The sequence below is a fragment of the Acomys minous genome (genome assembly GCF_964271855.1).
Source record: "Acomys minous genome assembly, chromosome: 4".
Taxonomy (NCBI): Eukaryota; Metazoa; Chordata; class Mammalia; order Rodentia; family Muridae; genus Acomys; species Acomys minous.
In genome coordinates this window covers 121506478-121519864 of record NC_140486.1, presented here as the reverse complement: position 1 = coordinate 121519864, position 13387 = coordinate 121506478, and the positions used below count along the sequence as shown (strand labels likewise).

The 13387-nt window shown below is 35.6% G+C and overlaps 1 long non-coding RNA gene across 1 annotated transcript in view; it reads right to left on the bottom strand.

The window, feature by feature from the left end:
• Positions 1–13387, bottom strand: part of LOC311595670 — a 106895-nt gene that overhangs the window by 50362 nt on the left and 43146 nt on the right. The window contains exon 3 of the long non-coding RNA XR_014778530.1: positions 8790–8888. This is a non-coding gene — a long non-coding RNA (uncharacterized lncRNA). The remainder of the gene's footprint in view (positions 1–8789; positions 8889–13387) is intronic.

The following is a 13387-nucleotide window of genomic DNA, read 5'->3' as shown; positions in this document are numbered from 1 at the left end:
TGAGATGTAAAGACCCAATGACACCGCACCAAACCCAGCTAGAGTATAATATTATTATCAAGATGAGAAATCTTCAGGGCTGGCTACCATGTTTTCAAAAGGGCTAACGAACTTGTATTTGAATCAGGTTTCATTCTCAAATAACCCCTCTGTTTTCACTGACTTATGAATGCATTTTTTCCCACCTGAAACCATGACCATCATGGGTAATTACAGAGATGGCTATGATAACTTCACCTACTGTAACATGAAAGAAACTGAGCTTATTTTTGTAAAATTTAAATAAGTACTGAAGAATAGACGAAACTCTTAACAAATATTCACTTCTTTCTTACTAATTTTACAAGGTCTTGATTAAAATTACTCTCTCAGGATGCCCTCTCTTCACTAATATGTTCTCCTATTTCAAATGGCATTAATGCATTGCTTGTAAATGCACTGCATATCAGTTCCCAAAATAAACCATGAACAGATTTCTAGGCTGCACACTCTGTTTTCTGAAATTGTTTCAGGTGTAAGCTGAGACTGTGTGCATCTACCTCTTTTCCCAAAATCAACAGTGATGGTCTAGGAAACAAAATTGGCAAAAGCAAGATGGCGGGGCTTAGACTACTTATATTTAAATGTGCCTGGGGACATCTGCATCCTGCTTTTGTTAGTTGCAATGGGTACCTATTTCTAGATGTTCAAGCTGTTTGGTATCTACATTACATTCTTCTTTGCCCATGAATGGACTTACACCCAGTTCATGCCATTAGTGCTAACCAAAGTTGAGTTGTTTTCAAAGCTTGATTTTAGGTAGCTTCTCACAATCACTGCCAATCTGTTCTGGCAAGTGAGATAGTTCTCCAGTCTCAGGATTCTGAAATGAATGCCAGCTTTGCCAGCTGACTCATAAATTTTCTCTTACTTAATGAGCTGGCTAACTTTCATAAATTTAATATTATAAACACATCACTTATTTTTAAGATTTTTCTAAGTACAATATACATGGGTGATAGTGTTTAATCATTATAAAATAAAAAGGCAAGGAGGAACAAATGTTAGAACTCTTATCATCATCATGATATAAGCCAGTAACCAACAAGTTTTATAAATCTTGATTTCTTTTTCGAAAGTATTTTTATTTGTTGTTCTTTCATAAAATAGATCCAGACCACAGCCTCCTCACCCAGGGTCCCACCTCTGCTCTCCCTCCATTTTTCCCTTCAGAAAAGAAGTCTCCAACTTGTATCAATCAAAAACTGCATATTAGGATACAATATGACTACGCACGAACCCTCATATCAAAGATGGATGAGGCAACTCAATAGTAGAAAAAAGGGTCCAATGAACAGAGTTAGAGAAACACCAGTCCCGCTGTTAGGACTCCAACAAGAATCCCAAGCTCTGAGATTCCATCTTACACCTGTCAGGATGTCTAAGTTCGATACCACAACTGCCAGCTCATGGTGGAGAACATCCTGAGCAAAGGGAACACTTCTCCATTACTGATGGGATGGCAAACTTACAGCCAGTGTTGGAATGCCTAAGGTTTCAGCTACACTACCCTTGGCTATACACTCAAACGATGCCCATCTTACTGCAAAGACACTTGGTCAACTATGTTCACAGAAGCATTAGTCACAAGAGCCAGAAACTGGAAACAATCTAACTGTCCCTTCAACTGAAGAACAGACAAAGAAAATTTGGTATATCTACACAAAAGAGTATTACTTGACTGTTAGAAAAAAAAAATGGCATCATGAAATTTGCAGTCAAATGAAATAATCATCCTGGGTGAGATAACTCAAATAAGGAAAGACAAAAATATATCTACTCATTTGTAAGCAGATATTATCTGATAAGCAAAGAATAACCACACTACGATCCACAATCCCAGAGAGGGGAGATAAAGACGGAAGGTCTTGTGGGAGACATACCTCCCTGGGAAGGGGACAGAGAATAGACTCTGTGGCTGGACTGGGACGGGTAAGGATGGAAACAGGGAGTATTTTATTAACTTTTAAAGAATTTTATATAATTATTTTGATCATATTCACTCCCAGCTCCCTAACTCCTCGCAGGCACAGCCTCATCTTCCTACCCCTACAACTTCGTATTTTTAACAAAGCAATTCCAATCAAATTCAGTTTTTGTTTTCATATATTGTTGGATGTAGGGGTTCAGCCACTGAAATGTGGTTGCCCTACCAGAAGACATGCCTTAAAGCGAACGAACTCTACCTCCCAGTCCATCGGTTCTTATGTAAGAGTGGGTTTGTGAATCTCTTACCACTCCCCGTGGCAATGTTTATTGTCCTGAACTTTGCAGGGAACCAGACCTGCTACGAATCCCTGAGAACAGTAGTCCAGTCATGTAATGAAAACTCCTGCCTGTCCTGGTGGACACTAGCATTGCATAGCAAAAGGTAATATTGTGCTGTGAAAGTAAAGCAGCCTCATTGTGGTAGTTCAAATGCTATTCTGATATGGAGGCTTTCAAAAAAAGAGGTAAAATGCTGTTATCCTGCTGAAGTCAACTGTAGCTGGTGTGAGAAGCCTGGTCTGTATTTTAGCCACCATACTCCGGCTTCCCTGAACTCTTCTCTGCACAGTGCTTGGTCACTAAAATCTAAGCAGAACGACTGATAAGAGAAATAAAATCAAGAGAATAATGGCCCTCAATTTACTACAGCTATAAAAGCAAGGGGAAAGTCCATTTAGAATATAGCCAAATAGCCAGATAGATATGGTGTCAGCTTTTATAGATCTAAAGAAAGAGATACTTACAATATAGCAAAGGTTAAATAGTGAGTAATTAAGGAAAGTATTTTAATAAACTTTAGAGTCTCTTCTAATTACTGAAGGCAGAATGGATCTGAGTTCATGATGAAGTTATTAACTCTTTGCTTTTTGTCATGCTCTATATATCTTTCTTATATTTGTTAGAATATAAACAAGTAAAGGCTCTTTTTCTGAAAGAAAAACACAATGCATCTATTTGAAATAAGTAATTATAGCACTGTTCAAGAACCATTCCCTTTTTTTCTCTCTAAAATAAAATTCAGATCCCGATTTAGCGAATTTTATCTTTCTAAGGCACTTTTAGTTAAATTAGGCTTTCTTTTCTGTTTTACACAGTTTTATTTTGGAAGTAAGTACATAAGGACTTTGCGTGGTGGGAAAGGACACCTTGAGTTTCAAATTTAGATTTTTCTTCATGTTCTATATCTTACCCAAAACTTGGATGAAACAGAATGCATATGATTCTAATCACAGAAGCTCACAGGTGTAGTTAAGGAAACTGTTCTCTCTCCTACACCATGTGGCTTGTGGGTTCCTTTTCCCAGATGCTCCACTCTGTGGTCACTATTACTCTTTGTGATTATAATCTCTTGCTGTATACTTTGATTCATCTTGACAGTTCATGACATCAAGTAACCCTTTCCTTTCACTCCAAATGCATTGTTCTCTACTGTTTTAACTGTACCTGTTCTACTCTATAACCCAGTTTCTAGTATCTGTGAACATCCCAGGAGCTGACCCTACCCTCCTGTGAGTTTCTGAAAACAAATCACCAGACTACTCAGACTCAAACCATGACCTTGGCTTGGCATTCCATTGGTGGGACTTAGTCTTTTCATTTTACTCTTTATTAAACTGACGTGTCCACCTCTGATATTTTCAGTTTACCTCTAACAGAGATGTCACGTTCATGTCTTTCTCTCTTCTCATGAAGGCTTAGAAAAATAACTTGGATTGTTGTATATTGATTTTAGATGAAATTGAATCTTGACAAACTGTTTTTTTTTTAACCACAGAAATATCTAAAGCTTAAACCTAGGACAAATATGATGGCTTTTGGTTTCCTGTTACATAATTTCTGGCCCTGTATGACTGTTGGATTTCTTTCTTCTCATTTTCCCTCCTTCCCTTACAACCAAATTCATCTTCCATTGAGTTCTTGGGCTGCTACCAGAAAAACAGTACACCCTCTAATTATGAACACTAGGGGAAGTAAAATGTATAACAGAAATCCAAAGTTAACAGGATTGTTTCAACTTATGTCTCTAGACAAGGAGATTGTCACTAAGCCAAAAAAACAAAAAACAAAAAACAAAAAACAAACAAACAAACAAAAACCTGGAGATGACTTTAAAATTGCATCAATCTGATTACTGCTTGAATAGTTAAGAGACATTTTAATATTCACACCAAATTAAACTTGACTTATTCATCAATTGTTTTTTTTTCTGTATGATTTGGCATACCAAAAATTTAGTATGTGATTCTGAGAGCTTTCAGAAAACTTGAAGCTCAAAAAAAAATAAATAAATAAAATAAAAAATAAAAAAAAACCAAGATGTCAAACTGCATCTAACTACATTGTATTTATAATCCATTGCAACCCACACTCAGTTTGCATAGTGTGGATTTGCCTAAAATGAAATTAATCCAAGTTTGCACACATAACATATTTCTGTCTCTTTTGCCCCAAGGGTCAACTCAGAAAATTTTGACACATGAATGAGCAGGCTAATTTTAGGCAAAATAAGTGTACAGATTTAATAAATAAAAATAGTAAAATAGAGGAAAGAACTAAAACACAGTTTTCTAAGTACCTTCTATTTTCAAGCAATTATGCCATGTCTGTTGAGAACCTGAGTTTTTATAGATACATTGTTAAGAAATATTACTTTGTTTCCCCTCATGGGTTCTTAATTATAATTTCTAAAATGTAATTTTTTAAATGTGCTTAAGTGTATCAGTATTTACATTTCTCTTTTTTGACAGTAAGTCATTGACACATTATAAATGATAAAAATGAATCTCCCAATTAAGAAAATGTACACCTACTTTAAGGAAACAATTTCTTCCAATGTAAAATAATAATGAATATTTGGAGAGGAATTGGTACAACATATTTGAAATTTTGTAAGGCTAGCCAGAAACATATGAAAATGGAAACTCTGGACAATACTTTGAATACATGGCAAAATATCATGATATTTTTATTTTCTTCATAATCTATTTTTTCAAAATATCCATTTTAAAGGGAGAAAATTCCCCAGGTATAAAGATGATAAAATGATAAATCCACAGTCAAAATCAGGTTTCTATGGATTCATGGCCTGAGTTTTGTGTATTATATTTTCTCTGTCTCATTTCCTATCCCCAAGAAAACAAGAATGACTATATAAAATACACCATAAGTTGATGTTCGGAATAATAGGATAATCATAGTAACAAGAATCTCTTTATTATAAATAAATTAATTGTAAAATGAATCTAACAACACGGTGAGGAGACATTCTGTTAGTGTTCGCTTATCCAAGTAAGAGCAATATTAACTTTTGAGTGTATTCTTTGAGGACAAAATAAACCAAAAATCTAGTGTTTCTCAGATAAAAAGAAAACCATTTCTGAGTTGCCATTGAAAACACAGAAAAAAAATGCAATGGTTGTGGCCATGTAGTTTTTTTAGGAGTAAGTGGTAAAATCAATGTGCAAAGCTTTTAAAAGCACTTATATATCTTTAGCACCTGATGTCATTGGATATTTAATGCAACATGCAGGTTTGGAAAGTACAAGAAACTTAGCCCCGCATTCCGTCCGTCCAATCTTACATCATTTGGGACTTAGCTCTCATTGTAGTTCCAGATCTATAGTGCTTCATCTTTGTATTATGTGCAAACACTGAGAAGGGCTGCCTTAGCTGCAGCTGTTATTCAGTCCTAAAAAACAATTAGCATTTCACATTTCACTGTTAGGTGTGAAAAAGTATTGGGGACAGAAAGTCAAAAGCATTTCAAACATTAAATTTCCCCTTCCAGTTATTTATCCAATTCAATAATTGGGACAAAAAAAATAGTAAATAGTATTATAGTATTATCCTTCCTAGCAGGGAAAGCTTCTATAAAGTAAACAGATTTAGAAATACATTACATATTAAAGGACAACTCAGACTAGTTTTAACTTATTAGTTAGGGGCTCTTTGTATATTCAGAATAATTTTGTAAATAGTCTAAGACAAATCAAGGTTTAATTTAAAACTTTCAGTAGTGTAAAAAAGTTTAACAGAAGAAAAATGTCTAATTCTGATTGAATATGTATATTTGCATATCTTAGAAAAATTAGACTAGGTTTTTGACCTTCAGATAAGTAAGTTAATTGACAGGAAATAGATGATATTTAGATATATAGTGATTGATTATATACAGTTAGGTATAGGATAGGAGATAGACCATCTGTGGATAGATATATGATAGATAGATGGATAGATAGATAGATAGATAGATAGATAGATAGATAGATAGATAGATGCAGACAGTCAGACAACAGACAGGCAGACAGACAAACAGATAATGACAAAGTATAAACAGGTAGAAAATAAATTGGCATTAGCCTAGTGGATCTCTTTTGAATAGAGACTATCCTGGGCTACATAGAAAGTATCATGTCAGCTAGGGATACACATTTAGACAAACAAAAAAGAACAATAAGAACAAATTCTGTGACACAAAAAATAAATTCAGCAGTAGGGTGTCTTATGGACCCTTTTTATGGTGATAAAGATGCTTTGGGATCAAGAAATAAATTTGTCTCTCCTGAATCCATGAAACCATCAGCTCTCTCTCTCTGGCTTCAGTAATTTGGGTGTTTCCATTTGACCATGTCCCCTGGAGGGGGAGACCTGGTGGCACTCAGAGGAAGGACAGCAGGTTACCAAGAAGAGACTTGATACCCTATGAGCATATACAGGGGGAGGAAATCCCCCTCAGGAAAAGTCATAGGGGAGGGGAATAAGGGGAAAATGGGAGGGAGGGAAGAATGAGAGGATACAAGGGATGGGATAACCATTGAGATGTAACAAGAATAAATTAATAAAAAAAACTTAAAAATAATAATTTGGGTGTTTCCTAAGCACCGTGAAGTTGTCATCACACAGAACGCAATAGTTCCCATCTCTGTACACAAAGTGCTGCCTTACATTATCTTACAGTGTTTCGTTTTACAGTTAGCCTTGTAATCTATGATCTTTAACCTTCTATAAAGAGGGAAAGTCTGCCTTTATACTCGTTTTTCTGGCATATGGATACTAGTTGCTCCAGTATCATCTGAGTCAACTGGAAACTTTATTTCATATCATGGAAAAACATGAATGGGCCATCTCACTGCTTCTCTTCTATTCAGTAAAAGATGTTCTATCCAGAATGATTAGTGAAGAAAAGGAAAGGAGCATTTACATTATAATTAGTAAGTGTTCCTGTGTTTTATTTGTGAAATGATCTTATTTTAGAAAAAAATAAAACTATTTAAATGAATAAATCTGCAAATATGTAAAATACCTTGTTTCAAATAATTTTATGCATGTACTTTAACCAAAAATTTTCTCAGAACCAACTACAGATAGAAATGCCATATATAATAGTAGCCTAAATAATTGAATATTTATGGTTGAAGTAAAACAAGGTAAATATATATATATATATATATATATATATATATATATACGTTTAAATGAACATCTTAAAATACTGATAAAATAATTAAAGAAAATGCAAGTAAATGGGGAAAAAACCTCATGTCAAAAATTCAACTCAATAATATTTTAGTGTACACTACCCAAGGATACAAAATATATATAAATGAAATGCAAACCATATAAAAAATTAATGGCATTTCTCACAGAAATATACCTCATGTATTGTGCATAGAATCACAAAAGCTACAAGCATGCAGAATAGCCTAAATGAAGATTAGTGCACTAGAAGAAGCACCAAACAGGCAGTGTTCAACATATGCTACAAGGCTATGATAATCAAAAAGAAATAGTTCTGTAATAAATATAGACATTCAGGAAAACAGAAAAGAAATAAACATCCATTTACTTCTATGAAGATCTGAGGTTTGATAACTTCTCAAGAACCCAATTCTGTAAAATAAAACTATCTGGTATTCAACCCCATTAGAGACTTTAGAAGGAATAAAATTAATTACCTGAGGATACAGGGGATGCAGGTTAGCAGCTTCGAAATGAGAAGATGATGGGGTAAGTTTGCTGCCTGAACAGTCACCCAACACTCTCTATAATGTTGGAGCATCATCTTCAGCCTTCTGGCCTAATATATCTGAGAGACACGTTTGTGAGGAACAAACTATTGACAACTTGCTTACACTGTCTTGACAGAGTTTGGCCATCAACTCTGCCTGTGTCCAAGCTTTCCTTTTTTTTTTAGGCAGAATTCTGTCTGTGGTAGAAATGAGGACATTTTGCCTAGTAGCTTATTTGCCACATTTGAAGCTTACAATTAAGCTTAGTTGTTTAGGGGTTAAGACCTTATTTTTAGGTCTATATAAATGTTTTAAGTTGATAATGATGAGATATGACAGATATTGATTTACATTCAGAATTTTAGATGTACTAAGATAAAAAAGATGTTTTCTTCAAGGTTGTCAAATATAAATAGCCAAAACCCTATGAATGTAACATTTGTACAATTCTTGATTGTTATGTGGTTATTCTTATTGTAGGTAGCTTATTGTATATTTGTGTAATAATATAAATATATGTATATATGTAAAACTTAAATTTACATTTTAAAAAAATCCAAAGTTGAAACAGAATAATGTTATCAGTAAAATGGTATAGGGAAACTATATATACTCAAATTGGAATTAGAAATATATGCATATATATATAATTGAACTATTCATAGATTACATATATTAATATATAGTGTATTATAGATTTATGATATCTATACATGTAGATATAATTAAATAGGTGGATTTGTTGGAACACACCTTTAATCTCAGCTCTTGAGAGTCAGAAACACATAGGTCCCTGTGAGTTTCAGGTCAGCCTTTTCTGGAAAGTGATTTCCAATCAGCCATGGTGTGACTCTGTCTCAAATAAGAACAGACAAATAACAACCATAAAACAAGAAACCATGACAGCAAAACAAAAATAAAAAGCTTTGGATAACTGTTTGAGAAATGACATTTTCATTTAAGACCAAAACACAAAAACTAATTGAAGAGACTGCCTCCAGCCAAAACTTAGGAAAGAATACTAAGGAGGAAGGGAGGAAGGGGGACATATCTTCATGTTGCTCCTAACACATAGGTTTTGGTACTATGAACATATCAATCACTTACTCAAAGTAAGACATGTTCAATTCTGGTCAATGACATGGCTTATCATTTATTTGCCACTAAGACCCATGACCCAAGTGCAAGCTTCAGAGATCACATAGTGAAAAGAGGAAAGAGTCAGCTCCCACAAGTAGTCCTGTGATCTCCAATTGCAACAAATACAACATATCCTTCCTTAGCCATGAGGGAACTGTAAATTAAAACAACACCGAACTGTCATATTATCCCAGTCATAATTGTTAAGATAAAAACAAATAGCCCAGTCAAAAGATAGCATAGATGTAAGGCAGGGGGAACAGTTACTTATTGCTAATTGGCGAGCAAAGGGTTTCAGCCACTACAAAAATTAGATTGGAGGTTCCTTTCAGGGCCCTTAATAGATCTACTAGATGGCACAGTTATAACTACCTTGGCCATATGTGCACATGGACTCTATGTAATACTACACAGAATCTGTCTTACCATGTTCATAGCTGCTCTATTCACAATAACCAGGAAGCAGAGGCAAGGTGGATGTCTACCACCACTTCAGTTACTAGTGAAAATGCTGTTCACTTATTTAGTTCAATATTATTCGGGAATTAAAAAACAGTGAAATTAAGAAAAGCACAGGAACATGGATGATTCCAGAAACAGCCACTTTGACTTACATGACCCAGATCCAGACATACAACTGAAATATGTTTTTCTCTCATTTTTAGATGGTACTTTTTAATCTTCAGATATATATGTTTCCTTTGGAATACTCAAAATATATTTTTTAGTCTTGATGAATGTGTTTGTAAATACAGAGAAATGTTTTCTTTTTTAACTGACATGTATAAATGAGGACTAGTGTGAGTACATGCACACTCTGTGCATACAGAGATTTGGAGGTAGGCAGTTAAGAGCACCATATGGATGCTGGGAATTGAACCCAGGTCCTCTGCAAGAGCAGGATGAATTCTTATCTATGGAGCCATCTCTACAGTCCAAATGCACAGACTGTGGATGCAAACAAACACTCTGTGACAGCACATATGAAAATTCCCCACTTCCTTTTATCCCTTTTATTCTTTTTGTATCCTATTTCTTCCTTTCCAATTTCTATGCCTGCACACACACACAGTGTGAGAGAGAGAGAGAGAGAGAGAGAGACAGAGAGAGACAGAGAGAGACAGAGAGAGAGACAGAGAGACAGAGAGAGACAGAGAGAGACAGAGAGACAGAGAGAGACAGAGAGAGACAAAGACAGAGAGACAGAGAGAGAGACAGAGAGACAGAGACAGAGACAGAGAGAGACAGAGACAGAGACAGAAAATTTGTATAAAAATGTGATACTTGCCTAAGCCTAGCATATCTACTTATTATGATGATATCTCATTCCACCTACTTCCCTGAGAATAATATAATCTGACTTTTCTGAAGTTCTGGATAAACATCCATGGTCTACATATACCCAATATGTACAAATTTTTCTTGTCTACTAATGTGTTGATACACATCACTTTTATCTTGTTGCAATGAGTAGTGCCACTATGAACACTAATGTGCAATTAACTTAAAGAACCTTGATCTAGAATATTCTGCACAGTACAACTTACAAACTCTTTTCTTTAAAAAACTCATTTTTTAAATTAATTAATTTATTTATTTATTTTGATTTTTCAATACATGGTTTCTCTGTGTAGTCTTGGCTGTCCTGGACTCACTTTGGAGACCAGGCTGGCCTCAAACTCACAGGGATCCACCAGCCTTTGCCTCCTTAGTACTGGGATTAAAGTCGTGCACTACCACTGCCTGGCAAGTTCATGTTAATTAATTGGGAACTTTTAAAGTATTTCCATGAACTTCTAACAGCAACCAAACCTTGTTTGAAGAGGTTCTGATGCAGAATTTAATAGCAAAGCACTAAGATTAGAGTTACAAAAATTATGTTATATTTAAATATGTGTAACATATTTTATTTTATTTTTTTCATTTCAATCTTTATTTCGAATTGTCAGATTGCCTTATCTTCCCAATAACCTCTGAAATGAAAATACAGCTTGTGTTCTTTTGCACATTTAATTGGAATTTGGATGAAAGATAAAGAATATGATGCAACAAGACTCTGTCACCCAGGAAACCAACTAATATCATGGAAAAATCGTGCAGCCTTCTTTTTTTTTATTAATTTATTCTTGTTACATCTCAATGGTTATCCCATCCCTTGTATCCTCCCATTCTTCCCTCCCTCCCATTTTCCCCTTTTTCCCCTCCCCTATGACTGTTCCTGAGGGAGATTACCTCCCCCTGTGTATGCTCATAGGGTATCAAGTCTCTTCTTGGTAACCTGCTGTCCTTCCTTTGAGTGCCACCAGGTCTCCCCCCAGGAGATATGGTCAAATGTGAGGCACCAGAGTATGTGAGAAAGTCATATCCCATTCCACTCTACTGTGGAGAATGCTCTAACCATTGCTAGATCTGGGTATGGGTTTAAAGTTTACAACCTGTATTGTTCTTGGCTGGTGCCTTAGTTTGAGCAGGACCCCTGGGCCCAAATCTGCCCATTTAAACATTTAAAAATTGTTGACTAACAAGTATAATTACAAAATAATTAAAACATTAAATTACATATATGTCTTTATGAATACTTTTTATCTGAAGGTTGGAAAAAACAAAGATGCGTTAAAATGAAAAATATCAGAAACAAAATTAAGTCTTATTGTAAAAGAAATATTAAATAACTGGGCTGTAATGACAGTGCAAAAACTAGCCAAAAATTGTGAGCTTTTCCTCTTGAAAAGTTTTAATATATGAAGTAGATTCTCCGTGTTTGTGATTATTCCAATGAAAAATTTACTTATATTTGTTATGCTTTCATAATTTCAACTATGTCCTAATAACATCTTCAAAACATAGGTTAAGTTATCTCTAAGTGTACGCCAGAGAAGCTCTTATTTGTAGAAGGCAGTTATCAACACAGAAATCTACAACTGTCCCAAGGTGCAGAGAGTAAGGACTACGGATTCCTTGGCCCTAAGTGGAACAAATGCCCCACACTCACTTTTTCAAAGACTCAGGGATCATTATGGAAATAGTGTTGGACAAAGAGCCGGAAGCAGTAGATGACAACAAGGAAACAATGCATTCCGGCTGTAGCAAGGTGCATGTATAGAAAAACTCAGAGTAGTTGTGACATCACGCACAAGACCCATCAAGGTCAAGGCAGATCATATCCTGTCATGGAGAGCCGAGTTGTATATGAAACTTCCCCTTTGCTGAGGAGTTATGTCCCCAATTGCTAGATGCTGGGGACATAGTCAGTGCCTTCCCCTAGAGTTTAGGCACTGATAATTAGACTATGCTCTACTGGCAGGCCACACATCCAAGACTATTTACACAGCACCAACGTTGGCCCTGATGGAATAAATTAAGGGCAATAATTTAGATGGATAGGGAAAGTGAGTGGACCATAGAAGTGTTGGGGAACGAGTCAAATGTGATCAAAATTCTCAAAGAACTAATGAAATGTCATTTAAAAAAAATCAAGATGGGAGCTCTACAAAGAGATCAAAGGGGCCAACAAATCCAGGCGGAAGAGGCAGTGGTGGTGCTGCAGAAACTGATGCACCCTCCGAGGACCATGCATGGTTGGATCTAGACCCTGTGGTCAGATGTAGTAGATAGGCAGCAAGTCTCCTTCTGGGTCCCATAATGTGGGGAGTAGGGACTACTTCTGACCTGGACACTGATATCCACAAGTGGATCACACTTCCCCCTGGTGGGGGTGCCGGGCCAGGTCACAAAGGAAGAGAATACAGGGAGTCCACGTGAGACTTGATAGGCTCCAGGTGTTAGGAGAGCAGGGCTCCCTCTTTCTGAGGACTTGGAGAAGGGGAGAGGGGAGGGAGGGAGGGTGGGACTGGGAGGCGACGACGGATGAGGGCTACAATCAGAATGTAAAGCGAGCAAATTGAAAAATCTTTTTTCCAAAAAAAATTGAAGAATGGCTATTATTTTTAAATCAAGACAAATAACATAAATTTAAAAAAAAGAAGTTAGCTCTGTACTGACTACATAGGCTTTTAAAATATAATAGAATGAGAGTAAAGAGAGAAAAACATATGTCATGCAGACAGAGTCAAAAAAGATCAATGGTAGCATTATATCAGACAAATAAACCTTAAGCAAAAAATCCACAAGAGATAAGATCATTATTTAATAATGAAAAGTTTTGTCAGGGTATTAAACATTCTTAAATACATGCCTGCTTGATTGTGGCA